This window comes from Lissotriton helveticus, chromosome 5_1 (assembly GCF_964261635.1).
Source record: "Lissotriton helveticus chromosome 5_1, aLisHel1.1, whole genome shotgun sequence".
NCBI classification, from domain to species: domain Eukaryota; kingdom Metazoa; phylum Chordata; class Amphibia; order Caudata; family Salamandridae; genus Lissotriton; species Lissotriton helveticus.
Window position 1 is genome coordinate 1,228,327,214 of NC_136065.1, and position 15,734 is coordinate 1,228,342,947.

The following is a 15,734-nucleotide window of genomic DNA, read 5'->3' on the forward strand; positions in this document are numbered from 1 at the left end:
TCTCCGTCAAGTTCTTTCTCTTAGATCTAGGTTTTCTCCCTTTCTTTACGCCACCTGTGTTCGATTTTCCCGCTAGAATAGGGGCTACTCGCTGTTTCTCTTTTCTTAAGAAGTGAGTATCCAGTAGTTCAGTTGTAAGTTTGGTTGGTTTATCCTTTTTCTCACTTTGCAAAACTTCCGATGTTCTTTGTGCTTCTAAAGAGCTAAAAGATTCCGAGCTCTGTTCTTGCTGCTGGATTTTAAAATAAGATCTAAGAGAGGGGGTAACTTTTATTTTTGTTTTAGATCTCTGAATATACTCCAAGTTGTTTTCTCCCTTCTCTGAATTATTCTCTAGGTACCCCTTAAGTGAGGTTTTTTGTTTTTTTCTGCTCACTCTTGGAGTGATGCCTTTTGGAAACTGCTCCTGACTTAAGAACTTTCTATTCCGCAGGCTGTAGAAGGATTTCGCTATGTTAGGCTGTGTTTCTGGTTGCAGTGATTTCAGTGGTTCTGTTTCAAATTTGGGTCCGGCTTTACTTTTTGAAGGATTTTTTAAATCTTGAGGCGTCTTCTCCTCTGTTCCCTCCTGTATTGACTCTGTTATTCTACTCATGTGCTGATTATTTGTTGAGTATCTCTTTTTTATATTTATATTTGTTATTTGGCAGGGTTGTGAATGCAGGAGATATTGATACAACTGACTATTAACAGCACTAAGGTTAAAGTTGTAGTCTGTATAGTAACAGAAGTTTGTATGTTTTACTTTGCAGTGAGGGTTTCCCAGTACCCAAACTCTCTTTGTCTTGAGACAGTTATCTGGTTCTTTTGCCTCGCGTTTGCACTTTAAAGCATCTAAACCTGCTATTTTACAGTCTTTTTTACAGCCTTTTTTACAGTCTATTGCAGGTTTTATTGCAGGTTTTATTGAATTCCTGTTGTCACTCTTTTGGCCCTTCAATTCTCCCGCTATAACTTTTACTTCACCTTCTATTGAGACAGTGTCAAGGCTCTCCTCACTGCTTTCCCCACTGCCTTCTTCACCCTGCTGCCTCTGCACTGCTTCTGCTCTTCTCCTCTGCGCTCTGGCTCTGTCGCTCGTGCCCCGGAACTGAAACCTCAGTCTTCCGGAGGCACCGCGGCAGTGCAGCCTCGCCCTCCTCGCAGCACTCCACAACACCGTACCTGTCCCTGCTGCGAGGCGAGCTCCGGGGTCCCTCACTGCCTTACTCAGTCCGCTGTTTCCTTGGGCGGTCCCGTCTGCTCTGGCATCTGCAGCGGGAGCGGGAGCTAGAAACGGATACAGAATGGCGCCATGAAGTGTGTCCTCTGCCTCCGAAGCACCGAAAGTAGAACACCACGCCTCACATTTCCCCCCGCCGCTCAGAGGGAGAGGGAGAGGAGAGAGTCCAGTAGTATGGTCTTTCGGACGATTCGTACGGAGATCTGCGTTGGGTTCGGATCGTACTTGTTCGTACATATGGGGACGTTGAAGGTGAACGATTCGTACGGGAAAAACGCTCTGTACGGCGATTCGTAGGGGATTTTACCGAATGGGAATCGGACCCTTAAAATATTTGATTTTGACTTTTTCAATTATTTATATATTTATTTATTGTTATAATTTGTTTTTTTTAATTTTCATATTTATTTTGATTTAATTTTTGAACTGTTGGAGTGTGATTAGTAAATGTATCCCTCCACTATCCAACACTTTCTCTACTGTTAAACTCACTTGAGCTGGAATAGTAATTTTTACCCCTTCGCTATCCAACACTTTCCCTACTGCTGCTCTCACTGGAGTGGGAATAGTAAACTTTTCCCCTCCGCTATCCAACACTTTTTCTACTGTTGCACTCACTGGAGTGGGAATAGTAATTTTTACCCCTCCGGTGCCCAACATTTTCCCTAGTGTTGCACTCACTGGAGTTGGAATAGTAAATTGAATCTCTATGCTATCCAACATTTACCCTACTGGTGCACTCAGTGGAGTGGGAATAGTAATTTTTACCCCTTCGCTATCCAACACTTTCCCTACTGTTGCACTCACTGAAGTGGGAATATAGGGGCATATTACCAACAACTAGCGATAATTATCGCTATGTTGGTTTAGCTGCGATATTTTTCTCGCCGAGCTGCGGTGATTTTTATCGCTTAGGAACCTTGCTATTACTGGAGTGTGAATAGTAATTTTTTTCCCTTCGCTATCCAACACTTTCCCTACTGTTGCACTGACTGGAGTTAGAATAGTGACATTAATTCTTCCGCTATCCAACACTTAGGGCCTGATTCTGGAAAGCTTCCCAACCCATTCGGTTTGGAAATGCTTTCCAACCCACTTGGATCGGGAGAGTCCGATCGACGGAGTACTATGCATCCGGATGCTTCCCGATACGATTTGGTTGGACTCCCATTGACTTCATTGGGAACATATGTTCCTAACCGCATCATAATTGGGCCCTCGGTTGGAAAGACACATTCCCGATCCAATTTGGAAGGCGCAAATGCCATTAGCAGGCCTTCCTAACCGCATCAGAATTAGGCCCTAGGTGGGAATGCTTATTGTACTTATAGGAGTGGGAATAATACATTTTTACACCTCAACTATCCAACACTTTCCCTACTGTTGCACTGACTGTTATTGAGAAATGTAAGTTTAAATATTTTTTAATACTTTAATGATTTATTATAAAATATAGTTATCTTATATTTGATATTATCGATATATATTTCTGTTTTTGTATAATTTTTTTTTTTAAATAAATTAAAAATAATAGTTTATTAATTGTTTTAAATTAAATATATATGTATACATCATTATGTTTGTGTGTTTATTTTTTTAATAAGTTTTTTTGTTATATTTTATTAAAATGTATATTACATTTATTTTATTTTGTTAAAATTAATTTTAATATTGAATATATATATATATATATATATATATATATATATATATATATATATATATATATATATATATATATATATATATATTTATCAACATTTTGTAGACCTACATTTTTTACATTGATATTTTTTAGTCAATATTTTTGTACTTACCTGTTTAAGTATAGGGAGTTGATATTTTTTGTAGTCTATATTTTTTACATCGATATTTGTGACATCGATTTGTGTCAATGAACCTTTTTAGTGATGGGTAACCAACTGCCTTTGCAATACTTCTCTCTAGTTGCCAGTAATATACTACTGCATTCATGTTACACATTAATATATTTCTAAAGCCCATACATCAGTCAGTTAAGTTGAATATATCCCATCTTTGCATACCATCAGACATATGGTTTTAACGTATTCATCCTAGTAGATGTCGTACTAAACTGTACAGATTTACCATTGACATCCAGTTGGGCTCTTGAAGTTGGGGTTAATGGAAGAAACACGAGAAACACAAATATTATTCAGCTGAAATGAACAGCTGAACCCCTGACCTCGACATGGAGTCACCGATGTAAAAAGGAATTCCACTATACTCTAGTTAGGTCTAGTACTCTGCTAAGGAGTATTAGAAATGGGGTTTCTGGTTGTAAGAGTATATACCCTGTAGATGCAGGAACCGCCACTCTAGTCAATGTAAGCTAGTTACACACTAAAAGATAACCTGAGCTCACCTGCTGGTAGGTTGCCACAGAGCAGTCAGGCTTATCTAAAGGGCAATGTGTAAAGTTTTGTGCAACACACATACACCCATACACACCACAAAAATACTCCACACAAGGTTAGACAAATATAGGACTAGATTGGCATTACCTGGCAGGACAGTATTCAGAGGTGCTGTTGAATGGTTGAAGGAGGTTTTTGATGACTTTGAGACTTCAGAACAGGGGGCAAGCCATTGGAGTCACTCTGGGTTCAAGTGAGATGCCTTCAAACCATGCTGCTCAAGCCTCTTATTCAACCTATTAGCTCGTCAGCCAACACTATAATTTTCTCTGCATCCTTCGTTGTCAATTCTGAAGACATTGCCTAAGTGTGTAGAGCACCCCGCCTTGAGTCACTGTGTCACCATCAACTGGTTAAGGGTAAAAAAATCCTTTGCCTCCATTTCGCTCACCCACTCATTCCAATAATACTTTCTATCAGACATTGTACTGTAGAGGTACTATGGTGTAAAAGCGAGGCCCTCCTACATCTTGAAATCAATTGTCAGGCCCTGTTTTTGGGTTTTGGAGTGCCATGAGGACACTGGGCCATGGCTCTACAGACTGTGCCAAGTACAAACCATTTCACACTTCAGTGTAAGGGTAGCAAGGTTGACCAGACACAGGCTTCTCAGAGGGGAAACATCCATAACAACGCGGGCATTACCCCGCAATGCTATTACAACGCTGCTATTACAACGCAAGTCATTACAACAACATGCGCTGGAGGGCGCTGTAGGATAGGGAATAGTTTAATTTTCTATTCCAACACCTTCCCTACTGTCAACGTGGGCTGGAGTTGGAATAGAAAATTAAATTATTCCACTATCCAGCACCCCCCAAACGCAAGTCGTTGTAACAACTTGCGTTCTAAAAACAGCATTGTAATGGCATGCGGGGGAAAAGCCCGCGTTGTAATGCCGTACAACCTTCTCAGAGTTCACAAATCAATCAAAAGACCCAATCAATTAAATGCCAAGCTCAACGGTTATCTTTTCAAAAATGAAATTACTTGAAGCACACAATGTTAATCAGTTCTACACCCTAATATGACTAGAAACAAGTCAGTGTCTCTGGGCGCTAAGTTGGCAGGTCCCACTCTCCCAATGTCCCTATGTCCCTATGTTATCTCCCAGTTCTGGGTAGCCCCCCTCTATCTCTAAGGGTCAAACGGAGTAGCATGAGTCTAGCACAGGTTTAGTTTAATCACACCCTTTGTATATGCTCATTCTGAAATCTCATCCCCCTTCACATGGAGGTTTCTTCTCTCAGGGTCACTTTCAGGCCACCTTGTACTCATGGGCATGCCCACATACAACAGAGATCAGCAACACACCCGCAGGTAGGACTGGTGTACCTTTGTCTTGGGACACTGGTATCAGTTTGGCAGTAGACACGGGTCCTTCTCTGCAGTGGAGTGACACAGCAATCCTGAGATGTTCAGTCTAGTCAGACTGTTTGTAATTTCACTCATAACAGGGTCTTCAATACTTTTGTTATTGCTGACCTGTATGAGCTGGTCCCAGATTCAACATCTGCAGTCCCGCATAAGCCCATCAGCAGCCGCGGGCCGTGGAGGGAGTTACGGTGGGGCAGTGAGGCGGGGAGGGGGAGGGGCGGGGTGGAGGGTGCTAAAAACAGGCACATGGATCATTGCAGGTAAGTACACAATTTAATTAATAAAACGAAATTCGTAGCGCACACTGCATGGCAAAAAGCAATGCTGTGCGCGCTACGAATTTCGTTTTATTAATTAAATTGTGTACTTACCTGCAATGATCCATGTGCCTGTTTTTAGCACCCTCCACCCCGCCCCTCCCCCTCCCCGCCTCCCTGCCCCACCGTAACTCCCTCCACGGCCCGCGGCTGCCCATCAGTATGTGATAGATGTTGCCCAGCCCAGACCAATCTCAATCACAGCCCAGACTGAGCCACAGCAATTGCATTGTTGCTGAGTCACAGTTCCCAAGTAGACCTGTTGACAGGACTTGGGGGTGCCATTGGATCTCCAGCAATGTGTTACTTCTTGGCATCCTACAGCCATCAGGGACATGCTGACCCACATGCCTTTTTGAACATTCTCTCCACCTGCAGAGTAGGCAGGTTCCTTATCTCTCTAAGAAAGCAGGCATGCAGGCTTCTAGATGCTTAAAGAAAGGTATATAGCTTCTCTAGCAGGAGATCCAACTTGGAAAATCCCAGAGTCTCAAATATAAATTATACAGAACTCAGCAGAGTTAGACATATCTTGAAGAGTCATAAATTGCACTAATTTTATCCTTAAACATCAGCTGATGAAAATATATCCAATGAGCTTTCACATATGTGCTTTTATTTGATATAAATAAACTCATGAGTGCCAAACACAAGCTTCTAATCTTCATGAAAAAAGACTATTTTGTCCTGAATTGCAGACTTTTTTTACTTTAAGTTAATACACGTTTGAATCCCAAATATCAGTGTCTCACATTCAGAACAGATTTTGACTTACATGCCTATCTATCACCATCATGTGAAAATAATGTCTAGCACTTCCCAAATATTTCCACCACCTTATGTCAAAGGTAGGCCGCATCATACAATCAATATCCGAATTCCCCTTCAAATTGCTACCACTATGCTAGAGTAAACATTTTGTCAGAGTTGGACACCACTGTGGGACACTGTGTTGGCTGGCCTGGCAGAAGGACAGCTTCAAGGTCAACATAAGCTAGACAAACTCTTGTGCCAACCCCAACCCCTAATACCAGCCTTCCACATCATTGACATGGATGTTTACGCTAAGGAGTCTACTATGTCAGCCTGTTAGAACTGGGGGTCTCTAGCTGGCAGAGGTAGGTACCACTGTCCAAATAGGGACTCTTACTTCTAGTCAGGGTAAGGAGGAAACACTCTTCAGATAACCCATGCACACCCCCTTGGTAGCTTGGCACGAGCAGTCAGGATCATTGAAGGCAATGTGCAAAGTATTTGTACCAACACTCACAGTAACACAGTGAAAACACCACAAACTGACTCCACAACAGTTTAGAAAAATAAAGGGGCATATTATTAAGGGGGTTTATCTCCGCTTTTTTGGCTTTAAAAGCCAAGATGTGGAGATAAAATTATCTCCCTATTACCTAGCTGTCGCTAACACCAGTTATCGACAGCTAGTAGGAGATAGCGACCATCTTGGGCCCGCTTTGCATGTCAGTGAAATTTATCACTAATGACATGCAAAGTGGGCGTGCCAAGATGTTAGCGACTGGAAACAGTCGCTAACATCGCTATCTCCTATTACCAACTTTTGGAGATATTCGCGCTAAGCGCGAATATCTCCAAAAGCTAACACCTGCCCCTGAGCAGTCTCAGCCATGTTATCGAATGGTAGGTGGATAACATGGCTAAGAGCATTAGCTCGGTAATGCATGAATATCGCTGACTTTTCAGCGATATTCATGCTTTTCGGCCGATTTTTATCGCTTAGGAGATAAACCTTGATAATAGCAAGGTTCCTAAGCGATAAAAATCGCCGCAGCTCGGCGATAAAAATATTGCCGCTAAGCCAACATAGCGATAATTATCGCTAGTTGTTGGTAATATGCCCCAAAGGGTTTTAATCTAAACTACACAAGACCAAAACAACAAAAATCCAACATACACAGTTCAAGAATATGGTTTCAAATGAGTTCTTAAGCTTGCGTTAAAATAATCCAGAGTTGCGTCACGTTTTAGCCAACAGTACCTTTATATGCGAGAAAAGTTTCCAGTGAAAGCCGTAGCATAGAAAAGCAAGCGGTGCGTCACTCCTGAGACCCTGGTGAGGCGATGCGACAACCTCGGTGGACCCAGAGGGTGTGTTGCGGTGACTCCCGTCTGTATGGGGAGGGATGCGATACCTTGCATGGATTCCGGTGCACAGGTTTCGGTGGAAGCGGCTCACAAAAGGTACGATGCGACGATTTTCGGGGAGGCATCGATCTCCGGTGCGGTGATGATGCACGGCTCAACGCCGATCTGCTCCTCTCGCGGCCCCTCGATGCAATGGCTCTGCGATGACTCTCGCAGCGACGTAATGCGTTCCGCAATGCAAGCGGTGCGACGATCTCACCCTGTGACGACAGGGTCAGTGACGATACTCGCAGCGATGGTAATCTCTCGCACCGGACTGTTGCGTCCAGCAAGCGAAGGATGCGATGACTCTGACAGCGGCAGCAGGCGCTGCGACGATCTTGACCTTTGCGGCGGTGGGAATTTCCTCGCACTGATGGGGATGCGCTCCACAAGCGAGCGCTGCATGAAAACTTTCAGAAAGTCTTTAAAATCTTGGTTTCCAGCTTCCCAACACAGGTACAACTTCCAGAGGCACCACAACTGGCCCAAGCGCTCTAGGAAGGACAGAACTCTCTCAGCAGAGTGTAGGGAAGCTGGGGGTGAAGTCCTTTTGTTCCTGGGACTTCTTAACAGGGAGCCAGCTCATCTTCAGGCCCTTGGAAATTCCTTCAAGCAAGAGGACACAGCACAAAGCAAAGTCATTTCCCTCTCCTTGGCAGCAAAGCAACTGCAGGTCAGTCCAGCAAAGCAACAGCAGGACAGTCTTCCATCTTCAGTCTTCCAGCTTTCTCCTTTGCAGAGGTTCCTTCTTGATTCAAGGATGATCAAATTTTCTGTAGTCTGGGGTCCTGTACTTATACCCCTAAAAGTCTTTGTTCCCTTTGTGCAGGAGGGCTTTGAGCCCGGTCTGAACCAGTTCTGGGGGTTCCTTGAGCACATTGTTTTCCTGGCCTCTCCTTTCCTTTCAGAGAGAGGGGCAGGGTCGTCAGCCGCCCAGCAGGAGGTGGAGCCAGCATTGTGGAAGGCAGGCACAGCCCTATTGAGGCCCAGGTGCTAAACCCCTCCCCCACTCTAGATGAAGATGGAGCTATTCAGCCCAGGGATGGACCACCCAGCCCCTGTTACTCACAATCCAGACAGTTAATTCACAAACAGGCCAAGGCACACAGAAAGGTCAGACAAGAGAACAGCCACTTTCTAAAAGTGCTGTTCTCAAACACAGGATTTAAAAAACACTTTTCCTAAAAGATGTGTTATTAAATGCTGAGTTCAGGGATACCAGACTTTTATGTCCTGTCTTGCTCCTATGGGAAGATATGCAGGTAACCACTGTAGCCAGCATTCCCCATGATAGCCTATTGGCAAGAAAGCCTTACAATAGTGAAAAACGAAAATGACTGTAATTCACTACCAAAGCATTTCACATGCACTAGTACACGCTCTACCTTTCACATACACTGCACCCTGCCCAAGGGGGTACCATGGGCCTTCCATAGGGGTGACCAATGTGTACAGAAAGGGAAGGGTTAGGCCTGGTCAGTGGGGACACTGACCAGGTGGACATGGCAGTTCACAGACTGCACACAGGCACTGCGGGGGCAGGCCTGAGACACCATTTTAGGGCTACTCTTATGGGTGGCACAATCAGTCCTGCATTCCCACTAGTAGCATTTGTATCACCAGCCCTGGCACACTCAGTGCACTTTACTAGGGACTTCTTGGTGATACAAATATGCCAATCATGGATAACCAATTACAATAACAATTTACACAGGGAGCACTTGCACTTTGACACTGATCAGCAGTGGCAAAGTGCCCAAAGCATCTAAACCAGCAAAAACAAAATCCAGCACAGCATCAAAAATACAGGAGGCAGAGGCAAAAAGACAGGGGAAACCACACCAAAGATGCCAGGTGTAACACAGTCCATAGTAAATCTCAAATTTCAGTAGATTGAGAGTGAGCTTGTATGTATATGAAATTCCTTATATTTCATGTGCAAGCATGCTCACTCTGCTGAGACTTACATTCCACTATAGAGGAAATCTCATATTCAGGCTTGCTTCTGGATTACGATGTGAGACTAAATGTACAAGATGTGAAATGGACAGATCATGTGAATGGCCTAGATCTGGAAGTCACACCACCTATACCCAATGTATGCATAGTCCAACTACTGAGCCTGACACTCTAGTCAAGATGAAATCTAATATTTCCTCACTCATGGAGTCAAGTAGCTTTATTTCGGCCTCCAGGGCCATAAAAGTGCAAATGCAAACAAATACATTAATAAATAAAATAGTACATTTCAGTGTAAAAGTTCTTGATTCATAAGATATGCACCATAATTTATGCAATAAAACAATAAAACAAAATACAGAAATAGCGCAAAGAGGGCCATTGGTGTTACTACATGCAAGATATCAAAAAGAGACATGCGTGTGGCAGAAGGGTCGGTGTAAAACTAAGGACGAAGAGGGCGTGACTTTCTTCAAAGTATCCACATGGCACCCAAGAACTTGGCTACTAATATGGATAAGTTGGGCTGCAATCTGATTTCAATATGCGAAGAGCACCAGAATGGCTGCATTTGCCTAGGTGTCCACAGGTAGGTGCTAGCCAAGTTCTTCGGAGACGGGTATAAGCTAGGCAGGCAAAGAGTATGTGTGAGACACTCTCAACTGAGGAGTTACAAGCTGGACAAACGTCAGTGCCCCCGCAAGATCATTTTGAGGTACAGGATCTTAGCGGGAGAGGGCCCACTCTGATCTGGAACCTGTACATGGAAACAGTTACCTCAATCAATCAATCAATCACAACATTTATATAGCGCGCTACTCAACCGGAGGGTCTCAAGGCGCTGGGGGGGGTCCGCTACTGCTCAAACAGCCAGGTCTTGAGCTGCTTCCTGAAGGCGAGGTGGTCCTGGGTCAGGCGGAGGTGGGTCGAGTTCCAGGTCTTGGCGGCCAGGTAGGAGAAGGATCTTCCTCCTGTGGTGGCTCTTCAGATGCGGGGGACGGCGGCGAGGGCGTGGCCGGTCGATCGAAGTTGGCGTGTGGGAGCGTAGAAGTTTATGCGGCTGTTGTGGTATCCTGGGCCTTGGTTGTGGAGGGCCTTGTGTGCGTGAGGAGACGGAAGGTGATTCTCTTATTGACCGGAAGCCAGTGCAGATCCCTCAGGTGTCCAGAGATGTGGCTGCGACGGGGGATGTCCAGGATGAGTCGTGCTGAGGCGTTCTGGATCCGCTGGAGTCCCTTCTGGAGTTTGGCGGTGGTTCCGGCGTAGAGGGAGTTGCCGTAGTCCAGACGGCTGGTGACGAGGGCCTGTGTGACCGTCTTCCTGGTCTCGGTGGGGATCCACCGGAAGATCTTCCGTAGCATGCGCAGGATGTTGAAGCATGACGAGGAGACGGCGTTGACTTGTCTGGTCATGGAGAGGGAGGAGTCCAGGATGAAGCCCAGGTTGCGTGCGTGGTCTGTCGGTTTGGGTGCGCTGCCCAGGGCGGGGGGCCACCAGGAGTCGTCCCAGGCGGAGGGTGAAGATCCGAGGATGAGGACTTCCGTCTTGTCCGAGTACAGTTTCAGGCGGCTGCTCATCATCCACTTGGCTACGTCTGTCATCCCTTCGTGTAGGTTGGCTCTGGCGGTGGCGGGGTCGTTGGTGAGGGAGAGGATCAGCTGGGTGTTGTCGGCGTAGGAGATGATGTTGAGGTTGTGTTGGCTTGCGATGGCTGCGAGGGGGCTCATATAGACGTTGAAGAGGGTTGGGCTGAGCGAGGAGCCTTGAGGGACGCCGCAGATGACTTCGGTGGCTTCTGATTTGAACGGGGGAGGCGGACTCTCTGTGTCCTTCCGGCGAGGAACAAAGTGATCCATTCCAGTGCCTTCTCCTGGATTCCGACGTTGCTGAGGCGCTGCACTAGGGTGCGGTGGCAGACAGTGTCGAAGGCTGCGGATAGGTCTAGGAGGATGAGGGCCGCTGTTTCTCCGTTGTCGAGCAGGGCTCGGATGTCATCGGTAGCTGCGATCAGGGCGGTCTCGGTGCTGTGGTTGGCCCAGAAGCCAGACTGCGAGGGGTCGAGGGATCCGTTTGTCTCGAGGAAGGCGGCCAGCTGCTTGTTGACGGTTTTCTCGATGACTTTTGCAGGAAACGGGAGCAGCGAGATGGGGCGGTAGTTCTTGAGGTCGGTGGGGTCGGCTGATGGCTTCTTAAGTAGAGCGCTGAGTTCGGCGTGCTTCCAGCTCTCCGGGAAGGAAGCGGTGTCGAAGGAGGTGTTGATGATGTCTCGCAGGTGGGGTGCGATGACTGTGTCGGCCTTGTTGAAGACGTGGTGAGGGCAGGGGTCGGTCGGAGATCCGGAGTGGATGGAGTTCATCGTGCGGATGGTGTCTTTGGTGCTGATCGGGGTCCAGGCGCGGAGGGTGGTGGTTGGGGCGGTGGTTCAGTCGTGGCGTGTGCCGGTTGAGGGCTGAAGCTGTTGTGTATGTCCGCGATCTTGTTGTGGAAGTAGGAGGCGAGGGAGTTGCAGAGGTCTTGCGAAGGGGTGATGTCGTTGTTACCGGCGTTGGGGTTGGAGAGCTCTTTGACGATGTTGAAGAGTTCCTTGCTGTTGTGGGCGTTGTTGTCCAGTCGTTCCTTGAATGCAGTTTTCTTGGTGGCGCGGATCAGTTGGTGGTGTTTTCGGGTGGCGAGCTTGAGGGCAGTTATGTTGTTCGGTGTAGGGTCTCTGCGCCAGGTTTTCTCGAGGGCTCGGCAGTTCTTCTTGGAGCTCTTGAGTTTGTCGGTGAACCATGGGGCTTTCTTGCTGCCGGGTCTGCTGGGCGGGGTCTTCAGAGGGGCGAGGTTGTCTGCGCAGTTGCTGATCCACTTCGCGAGGTTGGTGGCCGCCTGGCTAGGGTTCGTTACGCTGGTGGGAGGGTTCAAGCTCAGGGAGGTCGTGAGCTGGTTGGCTGTGATCTTGTTCCAGCTTCTGCGTGCGACCTGTTGCTGGTGGTGGTGGATCGTGGTCCTTCTAAAGCTGAAGTGGACGCAGCTGTGGTCCGTCCAGTGGAGTCCAGTGGTGTGGCTGAAGGCGATGTCCTTGCTGGATGAGAACACAGGGTCGAGTGTGTGTCCGGCGTAGTGGGTGGGGGTGGTCACCAGCTGCTTGAGACCGAGGTTGGCGAGGTTGTCCAGCAGGGTGGTGGTGTTGCGGTCGTTGTTGTTCTCCAGGTGGAAGTTGAGGTCCCCGAGGAGGATGTAGTCAGCGGAGGGGAGGGCGTTCGGGCTGATGAAGTCGGCAATGTCTTCGCTGAATTGTGTGCGTGGTCCCGGGGGTCTGTAGATGAGGGTGCCTCTAAAGGTGGTTTTGGGGTTGATGTGGATCTGAAAGTGCAGGTGTTCGGCGGGTGCAAGTTTGTCGTCGGTGTTGGTCGTGATGCGGATGGAGTTCCTGTGGACGATGCCGATGCCTCCTCCTGTTTGGTTGATGCGGTCCCTCCGGATGATCTTGTAGCCGTCTGGGATGGCGATGTCGGGCGCTGAGGAGGCGTTCATCCAGGTTTCCGTGAGGAAGGCGACGTCTGGGGCTGTGGTATCGAGCAGGTTCCAGAGCTCGACGGCGTGTCTGTGGATGGAGCGAGTGTTGAGCAGGATGCACTTGAGGTGGCTGCTGCTGGAGTTCGGCTTGGTCGGTGCTGGTGTGGTGCAGGTCCGGAAGCAGGTGAACTTGCAGGAGAGGCAGCAGAAGGGTCCGTGGGTGCGTCTCGGGGTGGCTCGATAGCAGCCCGGGATTCTGCCGGCGTTGAGTGCATAGAGTTCGATGGCGTCGTAGGTCCGGCGGGTGGGCTGGTGTCTGCGGGTGCCAGGGGTCCTGGCACTGGGCGCGGTCCAGGCACGGACTGGCGCAGATGGGCTTTTCTTCGGCGCACAATCGGCGCGCCCGCTGCGCGTGACCGCTGCGCGTTCGCACGGTCGCCATATATGGCCAAGTGCGAGGGAGGGAGGAACAGCTGGGAGGCGGGAGCGGGGAGGGCACAGAAAGAAAAGGGGGCGTGGCCAACCTGACAGAGGCGGGAAGCTGGGAGCGGGGCGGGAGGGCGCAGGGGATAACGGAGGGGAGAACAGCACAGGGGGACAGGCGAAAAACAAACTATTTGCACAATGGGTCACAGAGAAGCAAAAATAAAGGGGCACAAATGCCTAAATAGGCAACAGAAATTCACATTCACATATACCTAGACCGCAGGAAACCACGCCGAGCGACGGCAGGGGGCGTGGTCAGCTGGCAGCAGGCAGGGTCAGCGAGGCAGGCGGGGGGCATACGCTACAGCTGGTGGCCGTGCGGCGCGGGGGTGTCCTAAGACTAGGTCACCCTGATCCCTATGTGACTCATACCCACACAAACACTTGAAATCAAGAAATTTGCTGACAAGCTTAGAAGAAGCAGCCTTCCTAGAGTCAGTGGCCACTGTGGCTGCCCGGTAGAATGACTTCAGTGAATTCCTAGATGGAAAGCAAGTGGTAGCAGGAGATCAGACAGCCCAAGGGCGTACAGCAACTCTTTAATGTTCATAAGCGAAGGGACTTTAGAGAAATGGTCAGCTTCCATTAGTTCCTGGAGGGCTGCAGCATAATGAGCGAGTTTTGGGATTGTCCATAGATGCCTCCAGTACACCTGGGGGTGTAAATGGTTCGGGCCTTCTCACTCGAGAGGAAACACACATAAATGCTCTGGATTGTCAGACTCAGAAATCTAAGCATGCACACACATGATGTGGAAGGGGTGTCACTTCGAAACCCACAGAATTTCACATGATGCTGTTGCTGACAAACCATCATCTAATGATTGGGCTGTAAACACAGCATGTGAGTGTAATGAAATGTGATCTGTAACTCTGTATAAACCCAGGACTTCCATTACATAGCAGAACCATACTCTCCCTATTCCTGCCCATACAAAGTATAAAGGGGAAGCGGAAATCCATAACTCAATACAGAAATATTAGATCTGGTAAAGGATGCTGCTGGTTGTAGGGATGGGAATGCCCACTGCAAGGTAAACAGGCATGTTCCCCTCCCGACTGCATTTATCTGGTTTCCTGGCTTAACTTTTGGCCCTGATGTCATACTAATCTTGATTGTGCACAGAACCCAAGACGTGGCCTTGCACTATTAGTGCAAGGACCCACTAATTGTGCCCTCATTTTAGACAGAGGACTACTTTCCCTGTCTTTGGGTTTAGCAAGTATAGTGGTGATGAAAGCATTTCGTGTTTGGGAATCAGTGGTTTAGGCATGTGTCTAGTGATGTAGCGTGTGTGGTACCTGCATGGTGCGTATGTGCGAGGCTGAGTAAGGGAGGCGCCTGGCCGGGGCTTGCATAAGAAGGAGATGGAGGTTGAGGATTGCACTCAGACAGTGGAAGTGTATTGCTGACATTGCAGTAGGTGGAAGGAGAAGACTTAAATGCTTAAGTGAAGGGCATGGGGTCAGGGCTCCTTTATGCATTCTGTGAAGTACTTCATTTGAAAAAGAGCTGCTGATTAGTCTTCCTGAGCATTTCCATTTCTTGGAAAGTAAGGATAAGGGGTGGGACTGCAGTCTCTGTTGTGAAAGGTGATGGGAGGGGGGTGGTTCTTTAAGTGAGCCCTGGTCCTTTGTCTTTCCCCGATTTCTGATTCAGTTGTACCGATGACAGCCAGGTGCAGACATCTCAGGGTATACACCCGTTACAACGGATCTTTTACTCCGCACTACCATTACAACGCGACCATTACTCCGCATACCATTACAACGCATTGCGCTGGGGGGCGCTCTAGGATAGGGAATAAGTATAATTTACTATCCAACACCTTCCCTAGGGTCCACGGGGACTGGAGTTAGAATAGTAAATTATACTTACCACTATCCAGCGCCCCAAGGCGCTATGCGTTGTAACGGTATGCGGAGTAAAAGTCGCGTTGTAATGGTCTGCGGAGTAAAAGTATGCGTTATAACGTCATACATCCACATCTCACACTTCTTTGTGATTCTGCACTCCAGTTCGGTGTAACTAATTGTTTCCACTCTGTCCCTTCCAAGTAGATTGTCATAATAATCTATGACTGGGAAGATGCAGGATATAGAAGCAGAGGGAATGTAATATAGAAGTGATAGTAATGCTACATGAAATGTATACACTAATAGAGCAAGTAAAATAGCACTTTCAGATTTTTTCAACTGCATCATATACCCTTGATGTTTTAGAGAAAGGCAGAGTTTTCACACAGTTCGCCGAATTTTCTCATGGACGGTAAATTAA

At 47.6% G+C, this 15,734-nt stretch overlaps 1 protein-coding gene across 1 annotated transcript in view; it reads left to right on the forward strand.

The window, feature by feature from the left end:
- The window catches only part of LOC144752607 (scavenger receptor cysteine-rich domain-containing protein DMBT1-like), a 1,088,995-nt gene that overhangs the window by 101,210 nt on the left and 972,051 nt on the right, over nt 1-15,734 (forward strand). The gene's annotated exons all lie outside the window — the stretch shown is intronic.